Source organism: Cotesia typhae, unplaced genomic scaffold (assembly GCF_013202065.1).
Source record: "Cotesia typhae breed Kobodo isofemale line unplaced genomic scaffold, CoteBio_Ctyphae scaffold_152, whole genome shotgun sequence".
In the NCBI taxonomy this organism is placed as follows: Eukaryota; Metazoa; Arthropoda; class Insecta; order Hymenoptera; family Braconidae; genus Cotesia; species Cotesia typhae.
Window position 1 is genome coordinate 6,967,467 of NW_027423776.1, and position 13,707 is coordinate 6,981,173.

Genomic DNA, 13,707 nt, shown 5'->3' on the forward strand with positions numbered 1-13,707 from the left:
AGAAATGCCTTTGAATGAAGATCAACTTGATTTAATTAGCTAAAAGAAAGCAAAAATTGGAAAACACTCATTTTGTTGGTTTTATTTTTAGTCCTAAACCGTTCTTGATAAAAAATTAAATTTAACACCCTCAAATCGCTATAAAAAAGTATGGGATGTATACATTTTTTTTTGCCTGCTTATAAATTTTTCTAGTATTGAGTACTTACAAGGGCAGTATTATTAAATTAAAAAAAAATATATATATATTTTGAAAATAAAAGTAATATCCATATACCAAATGATTTAATACAGTAAGCAGAAGCACGAAAAAAAATGTTCCCGCACAATATAACACAGTGTAAAGTAAATATGCTTATCAAACTATTCACTGGAATCGGTAGACATAACATTTGTTTACAAGGTTTTATACCTCAAACATCTGTGTACACAGAGAATGTACGCGTTTTCACATGGTTTTTTGTTAAATTTCATTGTGTTGTTATCATGTAGCTACTTGCTACGCATTTCTCAAGTCAATAGTACTCTAATCATCACGATAATTATTCGATAATTATTCAATTTATGATAATAAATTTTTGTTATTTATTGCCTTATTTTTAAAATATTATTTTCTATCGGAATTTTAAGTTCAAACTAACCAGCAGACAGTTTATACTCCAATATCTAATATCTAATATCGAATATTTATCTCTATAAATAAAACTTATAATTTATAACTTATCTAATTGTTATTGAGAATTTAGTATCATAGATTATTATTCATCGAGAACAAGCCAGCCCTCCTTGTACATGTGTTTTGACACTCTGTCACCTCCGAGCATTTTTTTAAACTTAATCCTCCTTTCATCTCGATTAACAAACAAATTCATGCATAAAATCACCCGGTAACCCACGCACGGATGGGCACGGGCCACGTCACCACTCACCTATAATATATTTTTTTCCCCTCCGGGTGTAAAGCGTCAACTTTAGCCCCGCTGCGCTAAACAAAGTTTCCGCTTTACACCTTCGTCAGGGAAAAAAATAGTATACACTCCTCGGGAAGTAAATAAGAAAGCCTCAGATCACATGTTTGTTGACCTCGGCTTCGCCTCGGCCAACAATTACATGTGATCTGAGACATTTCTTACTTTACTTCCCTCGGTGTGTAATATACTATTTTCATTTTAGATTTTAGATTTTTATTTAATTATAATCCTCCTTTATTATTTTTATTATTATTTTATTCGAAGTTATGAATTATGTGTAAATTATGAGATAATCCAGTTGCGATTTCGTTCTATACTCATTTATATTTTTTTAATACTTTTACGATTCCACGATTCTCATTTAATTTTTAAATTTATTTTGAAGGAAATATTTATTTTACTTATGGATTTTTTTTCATCATTTTGTAGATAAAAATTTTAGTTAAAAAAATTTCACTCTTAAATTGAGCTTATATATTTGTAAAAAATATTACGATTGAATGAAATAAAAATAATTTTTCAAATAAATTCATTGATAGAATTTTTTGTAACAATTAAAATTTTACAGTACTGAGATGTAAACTTATTTCAGTACAAATAGCGCCAACATCAGCCAAATTTTCGAATTATATCATTTAATTAAATTACTTACTTTCGTTTAATAATCGATAAAACAGTAAGAATTATATACTAAATATTTTTTACTCAAATATTTCAACTTAAATATCTGAATGTAGCTTTTGCTATTATGATTCTCTTTTTATTGAAATATTTAATATTATCCCGACGACGATTTGAAGAAAAAATTATTTTTTTATTTTTCAAAAAACGATAGCAGATTCTTTCAAATTTTTTGTAGTTTTTGAAACCACAATTTAATTTTTTCTACAATAATTATCTGTAACGTTACTTAAAAAAACACCGAAAATTTGAATTATAATTTCGTAGTTTAAAATACAGCCACATTAAAACTGTTACATATTCATCAAAAACTTAATAATACACAACCATAGTAAATGGTTAAGACAAATTTTTATTGTATATTATTCTTGTGAATGTTTATATGTATTTCTACAATCTTTTATTACTCACACCTTTCTCCTGAAGTAGATGCTAATTTGGATCCTTCCTATACGATGATTACCATACAAAACACAAACAACACTATTCGTTTACTTTTTTAAACGTGCCACTCACTCTCGCTCGTGCCTTTAAAAAAATACATTTTCATATAACAGTCTCTACTCCTAATTCCCCTTAATTTCGACCATTTATTTATCTTTACAAGTCGTTTATTTTTTTTCTGCTTATTATACGTGTTATTATGCCATTGTAAGCTCTCTACTCTCCTAAAAAGATATTTACCTCGATAATTATTTAAATATTAAGTAGAAAATAAAATGCATTTGCCTATACTAAATTATAATAAACCTCCAAATATCTAGAAAAATTTTATGAAGATTTTTTTATTATTTAAAATTTTTATTACTCTAATAAAAAATGTTCTAATGATTCATTAAGCGAAATTATTTTTCTATAGAATTGAAGAAAAAAATTTGTTTGAAAATTTTTTTTTGTTTCAGTATATTTAACTCTTGTAACATAATTAATCCATATTTTGTCTTTTTAGTCCTTTAATTACTCGATCAACATTTCTTATACATAATAGACAATTCATGAAAGATAAGAGTGAAGATATAGTTTCTAAATGAGTTTTCACATTGAGATTATCTTAACGATTTCAGTAAAAATGATAATTACCCCATTCGAAATGTTACTTTAACTCTACAAAGTAAAACCTACTGTATCACTCTTTTCTTCCACATTCTAAATTTTGTAGAGATATTACTTAATAACAAATGACATTAATGATATTAACCAAAACCTTTTCTTCTCATAATCAATAACTTATATATTCCAAATTCAATTAACGTAAATATATTATCAAGCCGTTCTGAATTTGAATTAAAATTTAAATTATTTATTGTATTATAAATTAACTAAACCGAATTTTATGCTTCAATGCAATAAAATGTCCGTATAATAATTTATCGCACTTAAATTAAATTAAGTCATCATGTCGCTGATCAATTATAATGAATTTAATAAATTTTATATCACATAGAATCCAACTCTGTCATCATTAATAAATTATTTTAAGCTTAATTTCGTTGAGTTAAAAATTTAAAATAATTCATAGCCTGCTTCGAAGCGCCAATCGGTTGCTTAATCTTAGACCCGAGATACAGAATTTTTTTTTAATTTTTGCAGTACATTTTTTTTGGTGAAAATTTTTTTTGCTTATCTTTTAATACAAAAAAAATTAAAGAAATTATTTTGTTAACTGAAAATTAGAAAAATCATAGTTCGAAAATTTAACGCACTTATTAGAAAAAAAAATTAATAATTTTATTTTATTTTGACAAAAATCATTAATAAAAATTTTCAGTTTAGTCAATTTATTCCATAGAAAAAACTATAATAATTCTACATGGTAAAATTTTTTTAAAAATTAAATTTTTGTTTTTCATAAATTTTTTTCTGCCTCTCTATTGTTAAATAAAATGAAATATACTCATCAAGAAAATTAAAAACAAAAAAAAAAGTTTATACTGCAATTACTAATTGACTTATAAAATTATTAACTTGAAAAGTTTTTTAATAAAATATTGGCATCTCAATTACAATCCTAATAAAAACATAACCCCCGAGACTGTGTCATTTAAGAATAAACTGTAAACTCCGCAGGAACAAATTAAGAAAATCAGCCCTCACCTCCAAAATTATCCAACGACCTCTTGCCCCCCTCGCTCGTAAAATAAATGTTGAAGCGCGAATTATGCTCCAGTACCGTCTTCATCCTGCCCATTATCTTCTTCCCTCTTTCATCCCGAGCCTCCATTTTAGCCCCTGCTGTACACCATCGAGAAACTTATTCGGTTAGTGGAATGACGATCCACCTCAACTTCTATTCTCTGTTTCTGCCATCTATAGCAACATGTCAGTACTAAACATTTCCGTGAAATTATTAAAAATTATTTTGATCAGCCGCTATAAAAAGTAATTATTTTACGCGTAAATAAAAATACAAACTTAATAATTGTCTTAAATGTTAATAATTACAGCATTTATTCCTCATAATTACTACTGTAAATATTTATTATATATAATAAATGCGATTATTTAAAATTATTCAATAAAGCCAATTCTTACCACGTTTAACTTTTTTTAGGGTAATGAAATATTTGAGCCGAGTAAAAGAATAATGGAGCGAAAAATGTTAATATTTATAATTAAAATAATTTCTTGAATTTTTACGGAACTATTTGATATGATAAAAGTTATTTTTCTAATAATCCCGCTCTTTTAACCCACGGAACGCCTTTTTCAAGTATAGCCAACAATTACAAGTCTCCACGACTAGCGTCATCTACCGACCTCCCGTAAAATTAAATCCAAGATCCTACTAATACCAAAAATTCAACCCGAAGAGTAAAGAGACTACAAATGAACCATTTTAAAATTATTTCTCGTTCCTTGGGTGGAAATAGCGGTAAAAAGAAAAATTAGGGGGTGAATATCTTTCCCCAGCCGGTTAACGACTAAATAAGTTTAGCCAATTAAAAAAGTCATTTCGATTAGAGTCCCCGTGTGACTATTTAGCATTGTAACTGTACCATTATACGCATGTACTTACACAGTTAATGCTGTTGTACAATATACACGCTTGTATTACAGCCATACACATTTACCATTTATATATAGATACATTATATTTAATGCCTTGAATAAGTATTGGTGTACCTTCAGCTTTGGAGTAATAGTAAGCAAACTAAAGTGTGAGGTACATTAGAGATCATCAGTTATCAACGTCCTCGCCTCGGGTTATACGTAGACAATTATGATGATAACTTTTAAATATTTATCCTAAGAGAATGTTTAATAGAGATAACAGATAACCTTTTATTGGGTTCTTTTATACTAGTGATTCTTTATTGGCGAACATATGCCTTAAGCAAGTAAATAAAGTGAATTGACAAACCAATTGCATCGAAAATATCAGATGAATTACAATGTACAATCAAGCCATTGGTAAAACTACTTCTGACTACTAAATAAACAGATATGCCAACTATTTAATGCCCAAAAATCACTTTCAATGGCTGAATTTCTAGTACATGCGAGAAACTCGCCACCCAGAGCCATCTAGCGGATAATTTGGTAACTACATTCTAAAAATAATGTCTCTACCCCATCTAGGCCCTCGATATCGTTAAACACGGACGTTTGTCTTACTGTCTTGAATTGAGAGTAAACCTTAACTTAATTTCCTTCCCTTCCACAGAATAAAACACAACAAAGCAAATAAATTAACTGGAGATTAAACTCTCCATAAATTCAAAAACAAAAGTAAACATAAAAAATTCTCCTTAATTTATCTTATTTACTTACATAAGATTTTCCTCTTATTCTCAAACAATTTACGACATTTTATATCGCAACTAAGTCCGGTCTAAACCGCACAGAAAATTCTTGCCAGGGTTTTCTTTCTCCACATCAATCTAAATTCCTTAATGTATGTGTATAAAAAAGATGGGAAATACATAAATACTAAGTCTGAAAGGGAAAAAGTCTGGAGAAGAAGAGCTAACAACATTCCCTTGTCTTTTCTGGTTATACCCTCTAAAACCTCTCTCCTGCTCTCGCTCTCTACTGTCGAGTCTCTTTGTCTCATTTTATAGCACAGCATACTATACCATATACTCGGTCGATAAAACAATTGCCGTGGGGATAATCGGCATTACTTACGATGGATTCACTCGGAGATACAAGTCCGCTCGTATATACTGATATCCCTTCGGCCCTCTCTCTTTATCTGCCCAGTGCACAGCCAGTGAAGAGAGAGGATGAATATGTGCGTTTATACAACAAACTCTCAGCTTCTCTGGAGCTGTGTTGTGATATACGTAAAGTTTATGCGGGTGTGTAAGTATAAGAGTGTCGGACAACGGTTAACCGACCCCAGCCCCAGAAAGGGAGGTGGTTTACAGCTCGGGAGCGAACGAGGAGCGCAACCCTGAAGAGGCAGCCCACCCTGAGGATACCTAGCCGGCAGTTATAAGCCCAGGGTGATCTCCTGCAGTAGCTGAAGCTGAGCAAAGCGGACTTCCACTGGCTTATGGCTCATCCTGTTCACCCGCCCCATCGCTAAAGTGCCCCCAATTAGATACGTTACGGGATTTCGATGTCAAGCGCTACTCGAATCTCACCCACGGGAATAAACGGCGAGACACTTATTCTTGAGAAAATAAATTTTACTTTATTAATGGGCGGCCTTTTTTTAACGCTTTTAGGTGCTAAAAAATTTTTTATTATTGATTATTTAAATTAAGGATAATTTATGGCTATCATTAGGCTTCATAGTAATCATTATAACACAAGAAATAGAGACTTATTAGAAACTAGCTGTTGCCCGCCAAATTTAAATCAATTTAAAAAAAGTTCAGAAAAATATTGATATTTTTTTAGTAAAATTGGTAATTAGTAAAAAAATATTACTAATTTTTGTTTTCAGAATTACTTATACAGTAATTTGGACATAAAGTGACCAAAAAAGTATTTAATACAGTCATACATTCAACTTTCTTAACAAAGACAAATATTGTCAATCTTTTATCAAAAAATTAATAAATTCAAATAGTTCATTTCAAAAAATTCTTGAACCAAATAAATTCTTCGTCTGAACAATAATTTTCTTTGTCTTAATGTATTATTTATTTCATACAATCAAAATAATTGCAGACAAATATTTAAAGACATATTAGCATAAAAAATGAACGACTATAATACAAATTTTGAATGCATGTCTTTTGTAAGAATAAACAATAATTATAATAATATATTCTTATTAAATTTGTCCTTTGTTCTTATTCCAGAAAGTCAATAACAATGAACTCGATTCCGAATAGTTAACATTAAATATCAACATATATGTATATATATATTGTGAATATAACAAGCATTTAAACGACGCCATGGCGCACAATTCCGCGACCGCAAAAACGGTGGTCGGCCATTGCGGACAAACATCAGCCGGCGTCCATGAGACATTTGATGATACTACCCGAAGAAGCGTGAATATTCCATGTAAACGAGGTGGAACGATCAAATAAACGACAAACAGCTCTTTTTATACTTATACCACCGCACTCTTTTATATTGCAAACGACCCTGATCTCTATCTTACCCACACACTTTCATTCTAAGAAAATAAAAGCCACAGAATCTATAAATACATAAATATAAATTTATACCGAAAGTTGTAAAAAAAAGTAAGCAAGCAAATGACAAAGCGGATATGATATCTCTGCGGGATATTGACACCCCCGAAAGTGTCATTTCAACGTCGGGGGTCTAATAAATAAAACCTGTAGTAAGTCTGTTAGCGAGAATTGAGAAGCTGGATCTCGTATAATATTTTTCTTTCTATAGATTGTTGATTATAAAAAGGAAAAACGATATGTTAATTTTTATTTTAAAACGTCATAACTCATTTTAACGGAGTCTAAAATTCTGAACATCATTAAATTAATAAATAAAATTCATTTATAATTGTTAACACGCCGATAAATAAATTAAAAATTTTTTAATAAATTCATTATCGATGTCTATGATGTACGTAATCTAAGTCTCACGTAAAATTTATTTTTACTAACAAATCAACACAATTTAATTAATCAATATTTTTACAAATTTAATTCATTAATATTTAAAAGTTGCCATAGTAGCCCTTGCTAAGGTAACCGTTGCTATGGTAGCAGTTGCCATGGTAACCGTTACGAAAGTGGCTACCATAGCAACGAAAAGCGAAAATAATGACAACGTCACATTAACTTTTTAATAAAGATTAGTTTGTCTTGAAAATTATATCTGATGAAATTTTATTCTAAAAATGATCTAATAAAATAATTAATTTCTTACACTTTTTTCATTTAAAAATTTTAAATGACTCGTGTTCTGTCTATAAGTTTTAAAATCACCCCGTTTGTTATCCTTTATGTATAAACGCAGTACAGCTAAACAAACCCGATAACAAATTATAAAGAGTTTAGTAAAGCATTTAAAATACATATATCTCTTTGTCCGAAAGTCAATTTAGGGATAGGTGCGTCTATTTACTCACGGGTTTGCCTAAATAATCCAATGTACAGTGTACATAATACGAAGAACAGAGAGAGGGTGTTATTTGAAGATGGATAAAGTGAAGCATTCATTACAAATTCACCCTCAAATGAGCTGACTGACATCGGCCAAAACTGACTGACTGACACTTCTCCGCACCATGTTCTGCAAATCATGATTTTATTCCGTTCATCTCATATAAACTTACAAATGTCAAATATTTGCCCACAAACACAAGTATCTTTGTAAATTTACATAAAACGATACAATAGTACAATATATACTAACAGCATGTAACGTGTAACATGTTTTGCCAAAAGTTGTCGGTACTTTTTCTATTAAAAATAAACTAAAAGCCCTTGTGTACGCTTTTTCACGGTTCTTTCACTCTGCACCCTATGCCCTACTCCCTCAAATCTTACCCTAATTGGCTAGATCCCCTGCATACTCACTTTGCCATAATCTCTGGGGTATGAAGTTATAGGAGAAAAGGGAATTCGTTCTCAGACATCACAACTACAACTCACTTCAGATGACAAAACACCGAAATTCTTTTTCAAGTATATAATCTCAAATTTATTATATATTAACTATATAATTGAAAAATAAAAAAATTTATGATAAATTAAAAAGAAAATATTCTGAATTAAGAAAATCATTTTTGAGAGTTATAAAACTAAGTGTAGAAACTATTGAAAGTTGATCACAAAACAAATTTCAGCTTAATTGACCTCCTCACCACTATTAAAACAATAGTTTTGCTTTTAATTTGACAATACGAATAATCATTACATTTAATTTACTTATTAACAAAAATGTTTATAAATTATACAATTCAAAATCCATCTGATCATCTTTATTAAATAATTAATTGCGATCGATGAATTATAAATATAAAACATGTATGTATGTAAATTATTGAACTCACATAGCGACACACTCGTTTTTAAATATTTACAAATGATAAGCCCAAGTGTAATTATGCTACAACCATAAAAAACAAGCTGTGAAAAATAATGTCAAGGTTAAATTTAAAATTATGAATAAAATAGATGTCACGGCTATTGTAACGGCATCAATGAGTATATAAATCGGCAAAACTTCCCTACTGTCAAAAATCATCCATCGCACACCGATCAAAACTCAATGGTTTGGTTTTCATGAAAGTTTTTGGATTTGAAAATTCCTCAGTTCAAAATTTTGATGTTTTATAAAAATTTTAAGTCTCCAACACTAAATGATTTTTTATTATTAAATTAAATTTTTGACATTCGAAAAAATTGAAAAATTTTTACTTCCCATCATAAACATCGTCTGTCTTATTAATCTCGTATTTAGATATCAAACTTTGAAAAAAGCACTCCAACAGAAACCTACGCAACACTAGCATCAATAAATTTCAAAACTGAAGAGAGGGGGTGCCATCAATATCAAAGTACAGAAAGAATGTAAAATATAAGTGAAGATCGGACATATCATCCCTTAAACTAATCATGCGGTCACATTTCTCTATACATATATTATTCTGGCATAGTGTCTAAAAGGAAACAGGGGTCGCCGATTTAGATTCAGTCCCTGTCCAGTGAACCTTTCTCTACACTACAGATATTACTCACCGATGTCGAAGTAGACGGTCCGGTTTCAATAAACTCTAAATGGTTCTAGTTCGGTTCGACGAAACGTTAATCCGTTGTATAACAAGAGTCAGTCAGTCGATCGGCTGGGGTGTAAAAGCCAAGATGGAAGAGGTGTCAGCCGATAAATTGTCTAGCCGCATCTGCTGACGATCTTCAGCGATCCCTTTTTTTATTGTTTTCCACGTAGACACAGACACAGACCCATTTATACTCAACCAAAAAATATTTTAATCTTTTTTCATTTAATATTACTAATCTTTATCTCTTGTTCTGTTGTTCTCATTCCGTCACTTTATTCAGCCACATTCTACGGCTACAGTCTACAATCTTTTGTCCTTCGAGAACCTCATCGTGAAACGTTTTAGCTCGCAGGTGTGTCCTGAGGACGTAATATTACGTCCTATCGTAGATCTGTTAAAATGTGCGGGCACGATCATTTGTTAAGGTTTTACTTTTTACTCTGCCTTTTTTTCGTTTCTAGATGGGCTTATCTTTCGTGTTAGGTATGTTGCGCTCGCATACGGCTCTCTTTTTCTCACTTGTATGCATAATAATATTTAAATTTATTAAGAGAATGCATTTCTAGAGTCATATAATACAGTTGTGTATAATGCATAGCATATATTTAAGTATGTAAGGATACGGGGCCAGAGCCAGAGTAGAGTGAAATAGTTAAATGTATTCGAAACTCAGCTGAGTCCTATCAGTATATTAAATCTTGTTTTTATGGACACGCTTTGAACTATTTTATCTGAGACTAAAACTAACACATTCTTTTACGGAATACAAGAAATAATATTTGTCAAATTATGTTCTTAGTAGGAATATAAATTTAGAAAAGAGATTTTTTAGTTCTTAGTTTTCATATTTGTTTTGAGAAAAATGCTTTTATTTTAGTCATTAACATAACTAATGTATTGTTCTTTTTGACGGAGAAAATTAACATAAAAAATATAGAAAAATTATCTTTTGTGTTTTAAATATTTTAACATTTTTTTTTTTAATTTTGGGACCAAACGATAGTTAGTTTAATTATCAAAGATCAGAATTTTTTTTTTAATTCGTTAATTTTAACCATTTTTAGTAAGATAAAATTTAGAAAACTTTATATTTTTTATACTTTTAAATTTTATTCAGGAAAACATTCAATATTTTTCAACTTAAAAAATGCCATTTTCACTATGGAGGGTAGAGATCTCTACCCTCCATAATTTTCACGTATAGTTCTAGTACGAGCCCAGTAGCGCAATCTTTTAGAATTTTTGAAAATTAAAATTAATGACCTTGTGGAAATTTGAGATAATTTTTACTACAAAAATGAAAAACTATTTTCATGTATTTTCAAAATACTAAATTTTTTTGACTTGTAAAAAAAATATTGTAAGACTAAATATCTTAAAAATATTCTTTATCATATTTATTTTCGTAGGAACATTATTTACCTAAAATGCTACAATAATTACCATAAAATCTTGAGCGTGTGTTTTAGGACGCATAAATCATTAATTAGTGATTACTTTAACAACGACAATAAAAAAATAAGTTAGAAGTTAAAAGTTAATAATAAACACTCTATTATTATTCAAATTTGATTAAACCTCAAGTATGTGTAAACGTTTAATCGTTCTTATCATAATGTAATAAATCTTTAAGGATTGTAACCAGACGGGCAATTATAAGTAAATGGCGTCAATTAATTTCCACGCAAGATAATCGATTAAAGATTATTGTGCCGTTCGATCTAAGTCAACTTGAACCTATTAACCACACGCTCTCATACATACATACAAATATATACACTTGCTTATATTTTTAATCACAATAAAAGCCATTAATTAAAAATAGTAGCAAGAAGTTTCATCTCGCTCATTGTATATATTTAGTAGAACAACTTAATCCAAGCAAAGTAAGATATTATATATCAAATTTATTCGAAAAATAATACAATTTATTAAATCAATCATTTTTTCACATTTTTTTATTAAAAATGTTATTTTCAAAAATTTATAATTCAACTGGCTTTGATCCCAATCAAAAAAATTGCTCAAAGTTTAATTTTAATTGTGGTTTAATTTAAAAAATAAGCACAAGAAAAAAATTAAAATTTTTTAAATGATCAAATATGGCATTTAAAGCCTCATATGTAATAATATATTATAATTATCATAAATTATGACATACTAATATTTCGTTTGAAGTCCACCTTATCAAGCATATTTTTTATTTATATACTGCTCGTTAGATAGCTTGTATACAACTTCATTGCTCTTTATAAATTGTCTCAATAAAAAAAAAAAAAAAAATCTCAACATTATAAAACTTGAAACGATCGTGTCGCAATTATAAAGTCGTGTTGTTAGTTGCGATTGCAAGCTATCGATTAACGTAAGATTAACGGGTGTAACTTAAAGTCTCATTGAAAGAAATTAATGCCGTTGGTGTACTATAGTGAAGTATATAGAAATATAGATGATAATCATAATAATGGTGTATGACTAACTAGATGTAATAATAATAATAATAATAATAATATATATACTTGGGCTTAACGAATATAAATTCTACAGCTGATCGTAAAGACTCGATTTGTTTTCGTCGCCTCGATGCCAATTAAAAATACCTATCTCGTGTGTTATTCGCGTATTAAATGGATTAATGTGTTTACTCGCGTATCTACATCTGTATATCTGCGCCTGCACCTTGTGTATAGATAGATAGATTATAATGCTGCATGACATTTAATTTAATATACATATAAAGTCGAATCTATTGACAAGTATATGTCTTTTTAATTGGCTTTAAATAGAGAACTCCGGTAGTCATTTGTTTTCGCAAATAAAAATTATCATTGCGTTTTATTTATCTATATAGATAAGATAATTGCGGGTTATTAATTATTGTTCATTTGAATGAAGTATTGATGTTAGTTTATAAATTTATTTCAGAGAACTAGTTTTTATTTTTTTGCTCTTTAAAATTATTTTTTTAAACTCTAAGAATTTTTATTAAATTAAAATAAAATTCTCTATTCATGGAATAACATTTATATTTTTTAGGAGGTGATCCATCACACGAACATTTTTTATTTTTGAAACTTATCGACTACATCACTGAAAATTGATTATTAGATCGAATTTCATGATATCATATCCGATAAATATAGGTAATCCATCTTGCCCCGCCCTTTTTAAATTCGACTCCAAAAGGGAATTTATCATAACACTAGAAATTTCGTTCTATACCAGGTACCAGGTCAACTTTGGAAACCGAACTTTTGAAAGTAGGACTCGATAATATATATAGAATTATCTAACAAAATATTTAAAGTCATCAGTTATTTTATTAAAATACTTTTTTATTCTCTTTTACCCAAATTATATTTATTAGTTTGATAATTAAAGCTCTGCTTTTTTTTTTGGTTTATTTATTTTTTTTTTTTTGTTAAAATTTCATCGCGATTGACACTATCGGGTGGCAAATGATCCTCGTTAACCGAAAATTCATGGGCCTTAACATAATTTCACGGGTAATTTTAAAAGGATAATCTCAATCTTAATCTGCTAAAAAATAAATATTTTACTGAAAATAATTAAAGGTGTGTGTAATTAAGGATGAATTTATTGATGAGAAAGTAATAAGTGAGTTCTGAAAAGCTAACAACTTCTCGAATAATTTATTGTTATGTACTCTTTAACTAGTAGATATGGAAATATATGTAATTGTCCAATTATGTATGCATGTATGGATATGTATCTTCTTTGAATTTAACCGGAAAAATGTGTTTATAAATTACAAATACGAGGAATATCGTAATTGCTTTGACTGCTTATTGTTAACTATTTAAAAATATCAGCACTTTCAGACACATTTAACCGAGCTGGTGATATACTTGATAATTATTATTGTAGATAAATATA